Source organism: Bubalus kerabau, chromosome 7 (genome assembly GCF_029407905.1).
Source record: "Bubalus kerabau isolate K-KA32 ecotype Philippines breed swamp buffalo chromosome 7, PCC_UOA_SB_1v2, whole genome shotgun sequence".
Classification (NCBI taxonomy): Eukaryota; Metazoa; Chordata; class Mammalia; order Artiodactyla; family Bovidae; genus Bubalus; species Bubalus kerabau.
In genome coordinates, this window is record NC_073630.1 from 13,602,394 (window position 1) to 13,616,726 (window position 14,333).

General features: G+C 38.8%; 1 pseudogene; it reads left to right on the forward strand.

Annotated features, from left to right (window-relative positions):
- Positions 1-319: 319 nt before the first annotated feature.
- Positions 320-14,333, forward strand: part of LOC129657381 (beta-galactoside alpha-2,6-sialyltransferase 1-like) — a 37,584-nt pseudogene continuing 23,570 nt past the window's right edge.

Genomic DNA, 14,333 nt, shown 5'->3' on the forward strand with positions numbered 1-14,333 from the left:
AAAACTGGAAGCAATCAAGTTTTCCTTCAATAGGTTAATGATGAAGCAAATTGGGGTATATCTATACAATAAAATATTACTCAGCAATAAAAGGAAAGAAGCTTCAAGCCACAAAAAGCCATGGAGAGAAGAATCACATCGTGATGATGGCTACATAGGTTGTTCATAACTTCATCCCCCTTCCCAAGAAGAACAAGTAACGACGATTTAAGAACATCACTGAGAGAATCCTAAAACATATGGGTGAAGTTGAATTGCCCCCTGTACCAAAGAGATCAAGACAGAATAGAAGGCTAAGAGAAGTGGCTACATGTAGACTATGGCCCCTCCCCAAGGCCAGCACAAGACCATGTGGAGAGGGCTCTGGTTCCCGCAGTGAGAAAAGAGAACACACTAGGGACCAGGAAATCTGCAGGGCTCCACCACTGACAGACAGAGTGAGGGGCTTGGAAACAACTGCCACTTAGATCTTGGCAGACCAAGTTCACACCTGTGGTACACAAGTAGTACCCTCTGGCTTTGCTCATTGCAGAATGAAGTCGTGGGCACACTCTGATGAAGGAATTCAGTGGGGTGCAGACCTGCCTGATTTGGACCCTCAAATGAGCAGTTTTGTGAGCCCTATAGTGCAGTTTTACTACACCCAAGCAAGAAACTGAGTTATGCTCCCATCCTCTGTGAAGACTGTCTTCAGGCCCATCCGACCAGAAGGGCAGCATCCACAATGCCTGAAACCAGTGCCCTTCAGTGGCATGTGAGTCAGAGGAAACAGCACAGACCTGACTGTCGCTAAAGTAAATACCGGTACAGAGCATAGAGAATTCCCATGCTATGGACAGATGGGGGATTAATTTACAGCCAAGGTTGAAGGTAGCTCCTGACACATTCCACATGGATAGCCTGTTTTGGAAATATAGATTAGCCTGGAGAAAGGCTTTCCCCTTTCCCCAGGGCAAAGAGCTGAATCACTGTCAATCAGAGTAACCCTTCATGTAGAATATATATATATATATATATTTTATAAAAAGATAAGTAATAAAGCAGTGCTAGCTTTAAGGCAGGAAATAGGTGGGCCCTGGGCTGAATAGCTGGAGTTTGTCCCCTGTGGATAGATACTCCAAGATGAAGAGGAAGAGGAGCTGAGCCATGCCAAGAGGAGACCACATATTTCTCATTCTTGAGGGCAAGGAGACCTTCCTGACTCCACATGTGCAGAAATGCTCTTTGGAGGTCAAAAGGGAGGGGGCCTCACCCCATCATAGGTGATGTCAACCTACCCATAAACCTCTTCAGTAGAATCCAACTTGGCTAAGAGATGTGCACACACACATGGGAGGACCCTGAGATAAACCAAATATGGATTCAGAACCAGGCAAAGCAAGATGATTGGCCAAAAGAAAGGCAGAAGAAATGCCCATATAAGTGATTCAAACTACCACAAGGGCATAACTCTCTCTGAGCCCACCCATGTGTGCCTATTCATATATACTCTTTTGCTCCTAATAAATACTTTACTTGTTTCACTACTTTCCATTTCTTCATGGAAATTGATTTTCTGCAAAGCTGTACTGGCCAGGCCCTTGTTACTGGTCAGGCATTGTCAATGACCACTGGTCCCAGGTGGTTTAGTGGCTGGTATTCAGCAGGCTTACTGCCATGACCTGAGTTCATCCTCTGGCTGGAGAACAGAAATACTGCTCCAAGGTGCTCAGGCCGAGTCCACCTGAGATCAGTTTGAAACACGTATATACACACACATATATATAATACACACATATACATATAGTGTACACATATGTACATGTATAAAAGATATGTATAAGCATGCATAAAACAACACTAAGTGCTACACTTGTTTTAATTAGAACTTAAATCACAAAGGATTTTTTAGTGAATGAGTATTTTATCACTGAAAACATTTAGAACCACTGGTGTAATAAAAAGTAGATAACTTTCAGTAGGGTTTTTATTGTTTTTAAGTTATCTACAAAGAATACAGCCCCTTTACTTTGTATTTCATTACTTCATAAGCAAATGGAGGAATGCCTCAATTTCAGCATTTTAAAATAATCTTGTGAGATAGATAAAGGAATTTTAACTAAGATTTTCTTCTTTGACCTAGCTTTCCAGTTTTATTAACTGATTGGCTTGTAGCTAGAACTTATTGATAGATTTAGCAGGGTAAGCTTCACTAGAGGCAGCTCTCAGGGAATACATGACTGTGTGAACAGAGTACTTGATTAAGTTGTAGAACACCAGGGAGCAACCTGGACACTGGTTATGTAAATATAACAGATGGCTAAGCAAATGCTGTGCTGTATAAAGTCTACGTTTATTGTAGTAATCTATGTTTATATAGAAGACCTAAGAGGCACACTAGCCAAATTTTTGAAGCCAAACCAGGTATTGACAATATAACTGTCATGAAAATTATTTTAATATATGAATTTTTCTTCAACTTAATATCTCTGGAGAACATTATACTATTTAATTTTCCATAATCATTTTACTATAACTTGTATGTTTCAAAAATATTTCCTGAAAGATGGCATTTAATAATGGCTCAGACCAAATTAATCCAGTGAGGGTTATGTCACTTAGTAGATGACAAAGTTGGTAAATAATATCCATTGAGAAAGCAATTTATGAATGAAGACTCTTTGAACTTCAGATGTCATGTGTCAAGCAGAACACCACGCACTGGTTACCAGTCCCATGAGAAGACTCAATAATGCATCTTGAGATCAGCACAGCGCAGTCAACACACACAGTCAAGCTGCACCACACAACACATTGCAGTCAACACAATGCAGTCAAGCACTAAACTGAACCACACTTAAATCAGGTAGGGAAGAGACAGAGCAAAGTCAGCTCCAACAACGTGTGCCCCTCCACGGCTAGAGCATCGCTCTGGCAGCCAACACAAGACACCTGTCTTGTGCTTCTGTATAAGGATCCACACACATTATCCACAAGGAGTCCGAAAGCTGACAGTGTGCCTTAGGACTACTGATTTACATACTTAAGAAGAACAAACTCACTGAGTACTTACATACTTAAGTAGAAAGCTCAATGAATTTGCAAAAGGGAAAGATACGGATTGCTTGGGCTCTTTATTTCTTGGTAAGGAAGTATTCAAGGCCCAACCAAGGTCCAGGCATACACAACAAGGTTGAAAGACTGTGCATAGGAGACTACTCCTTTCAATGCTATGTTTGCTGTTACTTAACCTTCAACTCAATGTTTAAGTCAGGTGCAGGAAACTGAGGTTAAGATAGAAAAGAAAAAAATGATAAAAAGAAAAAAAATCTACTGTACACAAGTAGATATCCAACAGTATATGATGTCCACTTAAATGTAACCATTTAAGAGATTTCAGTATTTGGAATGTGATCCCTCTTTCTTTCTCTGAACCAAGAAAAGAAAAACAATTAGGAGAAAAGTGTAGCACAGATATATTTGGGGTATGGCTTATTTGTTTTTATTCTAAATTCAGAGGTAGAAGATTTCATGGAAAGAAATGCCTTACAGGAAGTTTGTGAATGCTTGCTTATGTCATATGTTGAGGCAATATACAGAAGTACAGGGCTTCCCTGGTAGCTCAGTTAGTAAAGAATCTGCCTGCAGTGCAGGAGACCCAGGTTCAATCCCTGGGTTGGGAAGATCCCCTGGAGAAGGAAATGGCAACCCACTCCATTATTCTTGCCTGAAAAATCTCATGGACAGAGGGGCCTGGTGGGCTATAGTTCATGGGGTCACAAGAGTCAGACTTGACTTAGCAATTAAACCACCACAAAACAGAAGCATCATCCAATAAACACAAGTTTAGAAAAATATCTACTGCACTTTATAGATGTCAATCACTGCTTAAGCAGATAATCTTTATTAAAAGTCTGGAAAAAGAAACAGTATATTTTAATGTCATTCATTCTAACAAATACATTAAGCACTTATTATGGGCAGTGGAAACAGTGTCAGACTTTATTTTTTGGGCTCCAAAATCACTGCAGATGGTGACTGCAGCCATGAAATTAAAAGACGCTTACTCTTTGGAAGGAAAGTTACGACCAACCTAGATAGCATATTCAAAAGCAGAGACATTACTTTCTCAACAAAGGTCTGTCTAGTCAAGGCTATGGTTTTTCCTGTGGTCATGTATGGATGTGAGAGTTGGACTGTGAAGAAGGCTGAGCACCGAAGAATTGATGCTTTTGAACTGTGGTGTTGGAGAAGACTCTCGAGAGTCCCTTGGACTGCAAGGAGATCCAACCAGTCCATTCTGAAGGAGATCAGCCCTGGGATTTCTTTGGAAGGAATGATGCTGAAGCTGAAACTCCAGTAGTTTGGTCACCTCATGCGAAGAGTTGACTCATTGGAAAAGACTCTGATGCTGGGAGGGATTGGGGGCAGGAGGAGAAGGGGACGACAGAGGAGGAGATGGCTGGATGGTATCACTGACTCGATGGACATGAGTCTGGGTGAACTCCGGGAGTTGGTGATGGACAGGGAGGCCTGACGTGCTGCAGTTCATGGGGTTGCAAAGAGTCAGACACGACTGAGTGACTGATCTGATCTGATCTGATCTGATGGGCAGGCAATGGTCCCTAGTCACTTGAAGCCTACAGTTTAATGCAATATCCTGCAAATTTATCTGATGGAAAGGTATATCAAGTGACCTTGTTAAAAGCAGAGATTGTCAAATTGTCTCCTGGAATTTCAACTCAATTTGTTAGAAAGGTCTTAGAAAACTACATTTTTCTTAAGCACCTCAAGCTGCTATTACCAGGCATGTGTGGAAACCCTAGTCTAGTGGACTTCTGAGTAACTTATAGTTAAAATAAAAAACATAATTACTTTAACTAGAGGAACTCCATTTACAATAAACTGTCTGAGGGAAAGCAAATTAAAAGCAGAGAGTTGTTCCTTTTTAAAATATTGTCTTACTATAGTGTCTATAGACAAATACATTGTTCATTTTAAATAACCAATTTACTAGAAGATTTTACAAATTATATCATTCTCATTCTAATCTACTAAAGAGATTCTTGCTGAAACTACTGAGCTAAAAATATTTCTGTTCTTGTTGTTGTTTAGGCACTAAGTCATGTCCAAGTCTCTGCGACCCCATGGACTGTAGCCCACCAGACTTATCTATCCATGGGATTTCCCAGGCAAGAATACTGAAGTATGTTGCCATTTCCTTCTCCAAAATATTTATACCTGGTGCTAATATTTGAGAACATAACCAAAGGCCCAGACTGTTACCCAGGACCAAACCTAAAAGCGCTTATAGAACCCAGGGTCTCCTCATTAAAAAAGTTTTGATTCCTAGCAAGTCACATTATTTATCTTCTTGAATGGATAAAAAACAAAATCTACCTAGGATAAGTTATCAAGGGCGCTACACCGGGTTGGGGACAGCAACTCCAACAGCTTTACCTTTGTAATGATGGTAGTGGTAGTACAGTTGACATGGCAGATATACCTGTGTGCACCCGTATACACGGCTTCCGTGGTGGCTCAGTGGTAAAGAATCTGCCTGCCAATGCAGGAGACACAAGAGAGGTGAGTTCAGTCCCTGGGTTGGGAATATCCCCTGAAGAAGGAAAGGACAACCTACTCCAATGTTCTTGCCTGGGAAATCCCATGGACAGAGGAGCCTGGCAGACTATGGTCTATGGGATCACAAAAGAGTTGGACAGGACTTAGCAACTAAACAAAAACAACCCATATACATATGTACTTATAGAGTCTACATAATTTCTTTATACTGCTAGCTGCCTGGTCATGCAAAATATGATACTTTTTTTTTATTAAGAAATTGATTATTATTATTCTGCCACACTTAAAAATAAGTTTGATGACTTTTTTCTCTGTTTTCCCTTTATTTTGTTATTTTATTTAAATTTTTTATTTTATATTGGACATTTTTCTTCTTCTTTTTTTTTTTTTAAATTTTATTTTATCTATGCACGATACTGGATGCTTGGGGCTAGTGCACTGGGACGACCCAGAGGGAGGGTATGGGGAGGGAGGAGGGAGGAGGGTTCAGGATGGGGAACACATGTATACCTGTGGCAGATTCATTTTGACATTTTTCTTTTTAAGGGAAAAAGAAAAAGAAAAAAACAGCTCATGTTATCTTTAACTGTTGTCTAGTTGCCAAACAAATTTTTATAAGACATTTAACATCTTACATGAAGGAAATGGTCTAAAGCAATAGACCATGTCTTAGTTTTATGCTGCATGGTCAGCAACTAATATAGCCGTTTAGGAATAATTATTTTAACAGGTGAAAGATATTTGTCTTGTAGATCATCTTATAACCCAGAATTATAGAAATTAGAACTCCAATCCTCTACAATAAAGTTTAACATTATAGTTTAAAAGCATTTTTAATTCCTTCGGCTTTCCTGGTGGCTCAGACGGTAAAGCATCTGCCCATAATGCGGGAGACCCGGGTTCAATCCCTGGGTTGGGAAGATCTCCTGGAGAAGGAAATGGCAACCCACTCCAGTCAATACTTTGGCCACCTAATATGAAGAACTGACTCATTGGAAAAGACCTTGATTCTGGAAAAGGTTGAAGGCAGGAGGAGAAGGGGACAACAGAGGATAAGATGGTTGGATGGCATAACCAACTCCAGGGACATGAGTATGAGCAAACTCTGGGAGTTGGTGATGGCCAGGGGAGCCTGACCTGCTGCAGTCCATGGGGTCACAAAGAGTCAGACATGACTGAACGATTGAACTGAACTGAACATCCATAAACATACCACGTGGATTTTACTAGCCTGGTAAAATTTTGTAATAATCTCTAAAACAGCTAACAGGATAACCTGGGAATGACACCCCTGCTTGAAAAATAGAAACAATGAAAACTTACAATGAGTTCCTTCAACTTTTGCCTCCCCACATTAGAGACAATCCAAAATTGGTGTTATCATTTATCTGTTTTTTAAATTATCTAAAATACATATGATTATCTTTCTGTTTTAACTTTATAAAAACAGGATCACATTATATGGAATATTCATGGACTATTTTTTCACTAAATATTGTTAGATTCAATTCTGTTATCTAAGTAGGTCTAATCATTGATTTTCACTGCTACATGATATTCTGCTATGTAATTATATCACAATGGATTTATCTGTTCTATTAAGCACTTCTCAGGATTTAGACTATTTCCTATTGTGAATATAGTCATCTCTTGGTATCGTCAAGGGATTGGCTTCAAAGATTAACATTAAATACAAAAAGTTACTTGTGTAAAATAGCAGAGTACTTATGCATAACTGACACACAACCTCCAGAATACTTAAGATCATTACTAGACTACTTATAAAACCCAGTACATTGTAAGTGCTAGGTAAATATCTATACTTTTTTGGAACTTCCTGCAATTTTTAAAACTTATTTTCTTTTTTTTTTTCCTACAATCATATGATATATATTTATATGTACATATGTCACATCAAATGCCAAGCAATACTGTGTTCTGCAGAATTGTGCACTAAATATGACATGACTTCTGGGAAAACCATGGTTAAGGCAGATCACTCAAGATTTATGCTACATTGTAACTGCAACACTAATAAACAGTAACAATCCTAATAAAAATGCTATTTAAAAATTAATTAAGTATCCAATAAATAGGGCTACAATCGCGTTGCTCAAAAAGTTGCTGGCTGGAAAGGGGTGTAAGGAAGGATCAGATCAGATCAGTTGCTCAGTCGTGTCCGACTCTTTGCGACCCCATGAATCACAGCACACCAGGCCTCCCTGTCCATCACCAACTCCCGGAGTTAACTTATTTTCTATCCAAATTTCATTGACTCTGCAGATGTGGAATCCATGGATATGAAGGGCTGACTGTACTGCTGAAGAAGATCATGGCATCTGGCCCCAAGACTACATGGCAAAGAGATGAGGAAACAATGGAAACAGTGAGAGGCTTTATATTTGGGCTCCAAAATCACTGTGGATGATGACTCCAGCCATAAAATTAAAAGACACTTACTCCTTCGAAGGAAAGTTATGACCAACCTAGACAGAATATTAAAAACCAGAGACATTACTTTGCCAACAAAGGTCCATCTAGTAAAGGCTATGGCTTTTTCAAGTAGTCATATATGGATGTGAGAGTTGGACCATAAAGAAGGCTGAACACTGAAGAATTGATGCTTTTGATTTTTGTCTTAGAGAAGACTCTTGAGAGTCCCTTGGACTGCAATAAGATCAAACCAGTCAGTTCAGTTTAGTTTCTCAGTCGTGTCCTACTCTTTGCGACCCCATGAACTGCAGTACGCCAGGCCTCCCTGACCATCACCAACTCCTGGAATCCACCCAAACTTATGTCCATTGTGTCGGTGATGCCATCACCCATCTCATCCTCTGTCGTCCCCTTCTCCTCCTGCCTTCAATCTTTCCAAGCATCAGGGTTTTTTCCAATGAGTCAGCTCTCCGCATCAGGTGGCCAAAGTATTGGAGCTTCAGCTTCAACATAAGTCCTACAATGTACACCCAGGACTGATCTCATTTAGGATGGACTGGTTGGATCTCCTTGCAGTCCAAGGGACTCTCAAGAGTCTTCTTCAACACCACAGTTCAAAAGCATCAATTCTTCGGTGCTCAGCATTCTTTATAGTCCAACTCTCACATCTATACATGACTACTGGAAAAACCATAGACTTGATTAGACAGACCTTTGTTGGCAAAATAATGTCTCTGCTTTTGAATATGCTCTCTAGGTTGGTAATAAATTTCCTTCCAAGGAGCAAATGTCATTTAATTTCATGGCTACAATCACCATCCACAGTGATTTAGGAGCCCAGAAAAATAAAGTCAGCCACTGTTTCCACTGTTTCCCCATATATTTCCCATGAAGTGATGGGACCAGATGCCATGATCTTAGTTTTCTGAATGTTGAGCTTTAAGCCAACTTTATCACTCTCTTCTTTCAATTTCATCAAGAACTCTTTAGTTCTTCACTTTCTGCCATAAGGGTTGTGTCATTTGCATATCTGAGGTTATTGATATTTATCCCAGCAATCTTGATTCCAGCTTATGCTCCCTCCAGACCAGCATTTCTCATGATGTACTCTGCACCTAAGTTAAATAAGCAGGGTGAAAATATACAGCCTTGATGTACTCCTTTTCCTATTTGGAACCAGTCTGTTGTTCCATGTCCAGTTCTAACTGTTGCTTCCTGACCTGCATACAGGTTTCTTAAGAGGCAGGTCAGGTGGTCTGGTATTCCCATCTCTTTCAGAATTTTCCACAGTTTATTGTGATCCACACAGTCAAAGGCTTTGGCATAGTCAATAAAGCAGAAATAGATGTTTTTTCTGGAACTCTCTTGCTTTTTCCACAAGCCAGCAGATGTTGGCAATCTGATCTCTGGTTCCTCTGCCTTTTCTAACATCAGCTTAAACATCTGGAAGTTCATTGCTCATATATTGCTGAAGCCTGGCTTGGAGAATTTTGAGGATTACCTTACTAGTATGTGAGATGAGTGCAATTGTGCGGTAGTTTGAGCATTCTTTGGCATTACCTTTCTTTGGGATTAGAATGAAAACTGACCTTTTCCAGTCCTGTGGCCACTGCTGAGTTTTCCAAATTTGCTGGCATATTGAGTGTGGCACTTTCACAGCATCATCTTTTAGAATTTGAAATAGCTCAACTGGAATTCCATCAACTCCAGTAGCTTTGTTCATAGTGATGCTTCCTAAGGCCCACCTGATCACTCCCATTCATCTCAGCTCTAGATGAGTGGGAGTGATCACACCTTCATGATTATCTGGGTCATGAAGATCTTTTTTGTACAGTTCTTCTGTGTATTCTTGCCACTTCTGCTTCTGTTAAGTCCATATGATTTCTGTCCTTTATTGTGCCCATCTTTGCATGAAATAGTTCCTTGGTATCTCTAATTTTCTTGAAGAGATCTCTAATGTTTCCCATTCTATTGTTTTCCTCTATTTCTTTGCATTGATATCTGAAGAAGGCTTTCTTATCTCTCCTTGGTATCCTTGGAACTCTGCATTCAAATGGGTATATTTTTCCTTTTCTACTTTGCTTTTAGCTTCTATTCTTTTCACAGCTATTTGTAAGGCCTCCTCAGGCAGCCATTTTGCTTTTTTTGCATTTCTTTTTCTTGGGGATGGTCTTGCTCCCTGTCTCCTATACAGTGTCACGAACTTCCATCCATAGTTCATCAGGCAGTCTGTCTATCAGATCTAGACCCTTAAATGTATTTCTCACTTCCACTGTATAATTGTAAAGGATTTGATTTAGGTCATACCTGAATGGTCTAGTGGTTTTCTCCACTTTCTTCAATTTCAGTCTGAATTTGGCAATAAGGAGTTCATGATCTGAGCCACATTCCACTCCCGGTCTTGTTTTTGCTGACTGTATAGAGCTTCTCCATCTTTGGCTGCAAAGGATATAAGCAATCTGATTTTGGTGATGACCATCTGGTGATGTCTATGTGTAGAGTCTTTCCTGTGTTGTTGGAAAAGGGTGTTTTCTATGATCAGTGCGTTCTCTTGGCAGAATTCTGTTAGCCGTTGCCCTGCTTCATGCTGTACTCCAAGGCCAAATTTGCCTGTTACTCCAGGTGTTGTTTGACTTCCTACTTATGCATTCCAGTCCCCTATAATGAAAAGAACACCTTTTGGGGGTATTAGTTGTTGCAGGAAACCAGTAAATCCTAAAGGAAATCAATTCTGAATATTGATTGTAAGGACTGATGTTGATACTGAAGCTCCCATACTTTGCCACCTGATGCAAAGAGCTGCCTCATTGGAAAAGACCCTGATGCTGGGAAAGACTGAAGGCAGGAGGAGAAGAGGACCAGAGAGGATGAGATGGTTGGATGGCATCACTGACTCAATGGACATGAGTTTGAGCAATCTCTGGTATATGGTGAAGAATAGTGAAAAGCAGAGACATTACTTTGCCAACAAAGGTTCGTCTAGTCAAGGCTATGGTTTTTCCTGTGGTCATGTATGAATGTGAGAGTTGGACTGTGAAGAAGCCTGAGCGCCAAAGAATTGATGCTTTTGAACTATGGTGTTGGATAAGACTCTTGAGAGTCCCTTGGACTGCAAGGATATCCAACCAGTCCATTCTGAAGGAGATCAGCCCTGGGATTTCTTTGGAAGGAATGATGCTAAAGCTGAAACTCCAGTACTTTGGCCACCTCCTGCGAAGAGTTGACTCATTGGAAAAGACTCTGATGCTGGGAGGGATTGGGGGCAGGAGGAGAAGGGGACGACAGAGGATGAGATGGCTGGATGGCGTCACTGACTCGATGGACGTGAGTCTGGGTGAACTCCGGGAGTTGGTGATGGACAGGGAGGCCTGGTGTGCTGCGATTCATGGGGTCGCTAAGAGTCAGACACGACTGAGTGACTGAACTGAACTGAACTGAAACTGAGGGAAACCTGGCATGCTTCAGTCTATGGGGTTGCAAAGAATCGGACATGACTGAGTGACAGAACAACATAATATGGTTAACTGATCTTTGACAAAGACACTCTTTCAGTGAATAATGCTAGAACAACTGATCATCCACACACACAAAATTAATTAAAACACAAACTATACACACTCCACAAAAGATTAACTCAAAATGGATCAGACATTTAAAGGTATAATCAAAACTATAAAGCCCCTGGGAGGTAATGTAGGAGAAAGCCAAGATGACTTTGGACATGTAATGACTTCTTATATTCAACTCCAAAGAAACTATCAATTAAAAAAAAAAAAAAACACCTCATTGACAATCTTGAGTTTATTAAATTAAAAACTTCAACTTTGTGAAAGACAATTTCAAAAGAATTACAAGACAAGCCACAGTCTGTGAGATAATATTTTCAAATGACACATCTGATAAAGGACTGTTACTCAAAATATACAAAGAACTCTTAAAAATTCACTTTTACAATAGCCAAAACATTGAAGCAAACTAAATGTCCATTGACAGATGAATGGATAAGGAAGATGTGGTGTGTGTACATATATATATATGTATAAACATATATACACACAATCAAATTTTACTCAGCAGTTTAAAAGGAATAAAATAATGCTATCTGCAGCAACATGGATGGACCTAGAGATTATCATATTAAATGAAGTAAGCCAGACAAAGACAAATATCATATATTATTACTTATAAATGGAATCTAAAAAAAAAGATATAACTTAATTTATACAAAACAGAAATAGACCCACAGGCATAAAAAACAAACTTATGGTTGCCAAAGGAGGGGGGTGGGGTACAAGAGGATTTTAGGATAAACATATATAAATATTATGTATAAAATAGATAACCATTAAGACCTACCAGATAACACACAGAACTATACTCAACATTTCATAACAAACTACAAGGAAAATTAATCTGTAAAGAATGTGTGTGTGTGTGTATGTGTATATATATATATATATATATATATATATTTATCACTCTGCTGTACACCTAAAACTAACACAACATCGTAAATCAACTATACTTCAACAACAATAAAAAAACTTCACAAACCTTAGTCAAAGAAGATATACAGATGGCAAATAAGCATATGATAAGATGCTCTACATCATAGGTCATAAGTAATGCAATTTAAGACAATAAGATATTACTACATTCCTATTAGAATAGCCAGATCTGGAGCACTGACATCACCAAACGCTGACAAGGATATGAAACAACAGGCACTCATACATTACTGCTAGGAATGGAAAATGGTACAGACATTTGGAAGATAGCTTAACAGTTTCTTAGAAACATAAACATACTCTTACCAGGCTTCCTGGAGAAGGCAATGGCACCCCACTCCAGTACTCTTGCCTGGAAAATCCCATGAATGGAGGAGCCTGGTAGGCTGCAGTCCATGGGGTCGCTAAGAGTCGGACATGACTGAGCAACTTCACTTTGACTTTTCACTTTCATGCATTGGAGGAGGAAATGGCAACCCACTCCAGTGTTCTTGCCTGGAGAATCCCAGGGGCGGTGGAGCCTGGTGGGCTGCTGTCTATGGGGTCGCACAGAGTCAGACACGACTGAAGTGACTTAGCAGCAGCAGCAGCAGCAGCACCAGGCTACCTGATATTTATCCAGAGGAGCTGAAAATTTCTATCTTTAAAATATGTGCACACAGATATACATATTTACACACAGATATGTATAGCAGTATTGCTCCTATTTGCAAAAATTTGAAAGCAACCAAGATGTCCTTCAATAGACGACTAGACAAATAAACAGTGGTACATCCAGACAATAGAATATCATTCCACACTAAAAAAATGATTAAGAAAAGACATGGCAAATCTTAAATGCATATTTCTAAGTGAAAGAAGTCAATCTGAAAAAGGATAAATATTATATGATTCCAATTACATGGATTCAGAAAAATGTAAAACTATGGAGGTAATAAAAAGATCAGTGGTTTCCAGGGATGTTTGGGGGGGAATGATGAATTGGGAGAGCACAGAGGATTTTTTGAACAATGAAAATAGTCTGTGCATACTATGCTAACGGACACATGTCACTATATATTTGTCCATTATACATTTGTCCAATAGAATGTACAATTGCAAGAATTAACCTTAAAGTAAACCATAAACTTTGAATGGTTATGATATGTTAATGCTGGTTCGTTCTTGATAAAAAGTACACCATTCTGATGAGTGATTTTGATAATGAGGGAAGCTATGCATGTATATGGGCAGAGAATATATGGATAGTCTCTATACCTTCCTCACAATTTTGTGTAAACCTAAAACCATTCTAAAAAATAAAGTCTTAAAATACGCTGATATAAGCCAGAGGGAGACAGAAGTTGAAATATTGAAATCAGTAGCTAATATAAGAAGTCAGCTGAAGAATAAACAGTAGAAACACAGGACAATAAAAATTAAAATGCAAATCAATAAACAGGGATAAATAAAATCAACAAAGTCAAAAGTTGTTTTTTGATGTGTTAACAATATACTTTAAAAGATTGATCAAAAACAAAAAAAGAAAATATAAAAGGTATTGATTAAAACAGAAAAATCAAAGGTATTGATTAAAACAGAAAAATCAAAGGTAAAAAACAGAAATTTATAAAACTTTATCACAAGAAACCTAACAAATGTTTTGCTTAGCTTTTCTGAATGATTTGCTAGAAATTATGCCAAAAAAAAGAGATATAAGTTCAAATATCAATGAATAGGAATGAGTGATAAACTTTGACATGTTTTTAACAGTATTTGTGGGCATAATCATAGACCCTTTTTCTTATAACTATCAACATGATAAACTTACTATATTTCTAAAATTGAATA